General features: G+C 48.3%; 1 long non-coding RNA gene across 6 annotated transcripts in view; it reads right to left on the reverse strand.

The window, feature by feature from the left end:
- The window catches only part of LOC112469592, a 128,579-nt gene that overhangs the window by 117,149 nt on the left and 6,266 nt on the right, over positions 1-5,164 (reverse strand). The gene's annotated exons all lie outside the window — the stretch shown is intronic.

The raw sequence follows: 5,164 nt of genomic DNA on the forward strand, positions 1-5,164 counted from the left end.
CCTCTGTCTTTTTCAGTCCTCTCCATCAATTCTCACTTATTGGGAAGCCAGTAAATTGCAGCATCTCACTGGGAATGAAACACAGTAATACCAATGAGCACTAATTTATGCACAGCTACCAAGCGCTATATATGTGCTAAGGACATTAGATACTGTTCTTCTTTTAATCTTACAGTGACACTGACAGGTGGGTGTTATAATTTCACAAGGATTAAGTGACTTTTCCAAGGTCACAAAGGTCACAGAACTAGGAAAGAATAGACCTAGAATTAGAACCCAGGTCTATCTGATTCTGATTTCCAGATAGCATGCCCTCTCTTCTTTATGTTCAGGCATTTGGGGTTGGGGACAATGAGACTGCATTTGCTCACTTGGAAAAATTTATGCAGAAGGAAAAGTTTGTTCCTAGGTATCTCGGTCATACTACTCTGGGGGTTTTGACCCTCAACCTTGAACTCTCCTGCTTCCCTCAGTCTCTGTCACGTCACTTCTACATCCTGAGGTAGCAGTGACCAAGAACTAGGCCCCTTTCAGGGGCTCTGCTCTTGAAAGGGGATTAACTACAAAGATATCTCATTTTAAGAGTGGAAATGCAGGCCTCTGCTGGTCAGGCACAGGGGGCAAAGCTTTCCTGGGTCCCTGAAGCAACATCCTAAATACATACTGTGCAACTTTTTACAAGGCAGACCTCAGGTGTAAAGCCTCAGGAAGGCCACAGAGGTGTCAAGAACTAGCGTTCTGGTTTCCTTCTATCTCCAAGACCTTGGTCAAGTCCTTCTACTTCTCTGAACCTCAGATTCTTCTTCTAAAACAAGAGCATGTTGAGTTAGTGAGTGTTTGCATCCCAGATGGTGCGGCCTATTCACAAACTGGGGATGGAGAGAGAAGCTGGTTTTCAAAGCTGCTACTGGTGACAGTATTAGAAGAGAAACAGGCTCTAGGTGGTAACCTGGTCTCCCAGGTCCCATCATCACTTATCTGGATCTTCATCATCCTTGCCCAAGCATCCTCCCTCCCTACCCTTAGGCTACAAACCTGGGCCATCCTTCTCACTCCTGCATCAAGACACAGAGGTAGTCCAGAAAAATCCCTGGGGAAATGGCTCACAAACCTGGTTTTCTCCCTCTCTTCTCCTTCCTCTATTAACAGAAGTCACCTCCACTCAACAAACAGGCTGGGAATGGGCCCTGCACGGCAGGTCTGACTCCACAGCCCCACGACCTCCTGCTCCTTCCAGGTCAGATCAAAGTACCAAGCGGCTCACCTTGCTCACCCCTCAAAGCCCCAGAGCCTTTCCAGCTCTTCTGCCCCCAGACACCTTGCTGGTGTATTTACTTAAGGCTGAATGCTATATCTGGAAGTTCATTAATTTTTTGTGGGTGCCAAAATGCGGATCATTTGTGCTTATCCTCAACTAAATAAGTAAGGTCATAAGAGGTAATGCCATGGGTAGTGGAATGTAAACAAACACATTCTACCTCAATAAACATGCTAATTTCCAGCTATAATATTCACAAGTAAAAGATCCATCACGCCGACCCTATTTGGCAAAGGCAGCGGGCCTCATCCGTCAACGAGGGAGGCTCCCGCCAGTTCGCTGCGGGAGGGAAATAGTACAACTTAACTTGCTTGATGATGCCCTCGGGGGGAAACATGAGCCTCATAAATGAGTCTGGAAATGTGATAAAAGGATAATCTTGCATAAATGAGCCTATATCATCATTACCTGCACCGACCAAGGCCAGGCGCAGGCTTTGAGTGATGGAGTCACATTTCATATAAATTAAGGCCAAGGAGTCGATGCACCAGGCCAGCGGGAGCTCTCCGTCCTTGCCGTGTCCCACTGGCCACCCTTGCCTGAGGCTGCCAAACAGGATTGGTGTGAGGCCAAGCGGAGGCTTTAGCCCTGAGTGGGGCTGAGGTGCCGGGGTGGGAAGAACGAGGGCAGCCCGGGCCCTGCCTGAACACAAGCGCAGCCTTGGCAAAAAGGGTAACATCAGAGGGATCTTGCCCACCTCACGGAAAAATTAAGGAATCTACTATTCTATTAACTCAATAATATTTATCGGTCACGTAATTAAATGTCAAGACACTCAGATAAGCACTTGGAAAATCAAAATAAGATGAAGCCCTTGCTTTAAGAATTCACAATGGGCCCAGGGAGGCAAAGCAAGTCCTCGCAGCCCGCTTGGTCTACGGTCAAGTGTAGAAGGTGCTCAGAGGATGGAAAGACTCCCTGGGCCTGGGTATGGCCGTGAAGGTCAGGTCCACCAGTGCGTAAAAAACAGCTGGCTCCTTCCTCTCCTCTCGGCCCTCTCAGGCCCCTCCCCATCCCCAAGGCCTTAAAGGATACTGGCCCTGCCCCCTCCCATAGGTGTGCAGTTTCTGCTGAGTTCCTTTGTCACTGCCTGTGAGTCCCTTTAGCAAAAGACAGAAAGATGGATGACAAATTCATAGAATATATACACCATCGGAGAAAAGATCTGGTGGAGACCTGGATGCCCCTTCTGACCCTTCCTTGCCCCACCTGTGCCTCATTGCTTGCGTACTGGCAGCTGCAGCTCACAACCACCCTCTTCTGCAGAGGTCTGCCTTTGGCCAAAAAGGAGGCTACCCCTGCCTGCCCTCTGATGTCAGACTAGGTGACTGAAGGGTACAGAGGCTGGCCCCCTTGACTGAAAGGGGTCAGGGGTCATGCTCTAAGGTACAGTTCCCACCCAGCACTCCCTGTGGATCAGGCTGAGGCTGGACTCCAGCCGAGACCACGTCCTTGCTGCCTCAAACTCCTTCCCTCACTAAGTACTCCTGAGAACAACCCCCCCACGCCCCCCGCAATTAACCCCATATATCTAAATCTCATCTCAGGCTCTGCTTTTAGGGAACCTGACCTAGGCACCAAATTTTCTCTTTCAGAACCCAAGTCTTGTGTACTGTCTCCTCAAAGGCAGACATGGAAACAGGCCATCACGGAGTAGTGTGGTGGGGGCAGTACCCCCGTTATGACCAATCTGCTGAAGGGCCCAGAGAGGGAGCAGCTAAATATGCCTCAGAGGATTGCCTCAGAGAAGGGGTGCCTACCTTCTTTGGGCTGGGGCCTGTGATTTCCAGATGGTGGAGGTGGGAAAGGTGTTCTAGGCAGTGGGAACAGCATGCCCTTTAATTTCCCAAGTACTTTCATATATCACTTCGTAGCAAATAGAACATGGGATGTAAAGTGGAAAGGGCTTGTTTTAAGTGCCCCAGAACCTTCACCAGGGTTGAGGTGTGGCCAGGCCCTCCTCCTGCAGTAAATGCTTGTTACAAAAATGAGTGGCTGCGTGTAAGCGTTAAGCAAAATCATTGTGAATATTACTCCGGGGAACAACATTTTATCTATTCTGTCATTTTTCCTGTGGCGCCTGATTCCTCTCTACATCAGAAAATTCTTTACATCAGGGACTGTGGCCTGGGCATCGGAGTATCTCCATGAGGTCTAGCTCTGCTCTTGGCAGAGAATTGATGCTCAGTATATATTTGTTCCATGGCTTTGAACAGTTGACTTGAGAGAAGGAGGAGATTAGCAAAAACAGAGGGTGTTTAGGTGTAAAACACCTTCATTCTTTTATTCGCCGAACATCTTTGTGATGAGATAGTGGAATCAATGACCAAGAATCAAGGAAGAGAGGAAACAATTGCACACCTACTGTGTGCAGGAATTGTATTAGGCGCTTTTATACACTACATTTAAACCTCACAATAACCTAGAGGTGGGTGTTATCATTGCCACTTCACAGATGATGAAACAAGGGGGAGCAGATGTGCAGTGGACATCTAGGTGTACAAAGGTACAGAGCCCATTGGTCTTTCCATCCTCTCTCCCTTCATCCCATGGGAGGATATTTTTAAATCAGAGTTGCAGAGGCCTGGAAGGAGTTAACCAGAATTTCCCGGAGGCAGAAAATCTGGAAGACCTTCAGGAATCCCTTTCAGCAGAGAATCCTCTGATTCATGCTGCTTGGGCCCAAGGATCCCTGATGGGCTGTAGCTCCCCACCCCAGGCCAAAGCCAGCTCTCCTGAGTTGTATCCCAAACCATGCCTCTAACAGAGAGAGAACCAGGCTTCCAGGCTTATTTGATTCAGAACCTGCTTTAGGATCAATATTCTGAAGGAAGAAAAAAGGTATAAACGCCGTTGAAAAACTGAGCTGACGAGCTCGTGGGAAACCTGAGCAGCAGAAGTCTCGGTCCAAGCGCTGGCTGAGAAATTGCTGGCCCCTGCCAAGCCAGGCGAATGGATGCTTGCACATTCCTGGGGCTGCGTGTTTCAAATACTTTCCGCGGTTTCACCAGTGGAGGGCCAGGAGAGAAGAATCTGTCATTACCAACTTGGGTCTGCAAAACAGCTTGGCTGGCAGGGAGCTGTGAAATTGCAGGAGGCGGAAAACCTGACTCATGAGCTACAGTGGGGAGCTAGGAAAAAGGCAACCGACCTCAGACCCACAGGGGCCGGCGTGGATCCTTTGACTCAATACATTCTTGCCAGTTAACCACCGTTACTGCTCCTTCCTCTGGGATGAGAGCCTCATGCAGTTTCCATCAGGGCAAATATTTGTTGAGCACCTACTAGGTGCTATGCATCATGCTGAATATCTGATTCAACAACCCAAGGAAGTTAGCAGAGTGGACATAATATGCTTATTTTTGAAAGAAGAAACAGGCCAAAAAGGTGTCGGAACTGCCCCATGCCACACAGCAAATGGCCAAAACATTAGTTCATTCTTTCTGTATTGAGGGCCTGCTATGTGCAGGCACTGGATCAAGGACAGAGGTGCAAAGATGGAGATGATATAGCCTTTTTCAGTGACGGGCTCAAAATCTCAGAATTGAAACATCTGGTGTTTTTTAAGACATGTTCATATCTGCTACCAAAGTTTTCTTATTAAGCCATATGACAGAGAACGGGCAAGGATGAGTTGGAGACCTGATAACATGGAGGTAGGAGAGAGGAAGGATATGGTGGCAGAAGGAGCCGAGTGACGAGTCAGGGGACTTGGCTTCTCTGTTCAGCCTTTTGATAACTAGTTTAGCTGTATGACCCAGGGGAAGTCACTTCAGTACTTTTGGGTCTCAGTTTCTGAAAAATACACTCTTCATCCCAGCCAACCACCCTTTGGAAGTACCGTTC

This window comes from Pteropus alecto, unplaced genomic scaffold, assembly GCF_000325575.1.
Source record: "Pteropus alecto unplaced genomic scaffold, ASM32557v1 scaffold86, whole genome shotgun sequence".
Taxonomy (NCBI): Eukaryota; Metazoa; Chordata; class Mammalia; order Chiroptera; family Pteropodidae; genus Pteropus; species Pteropus alecto.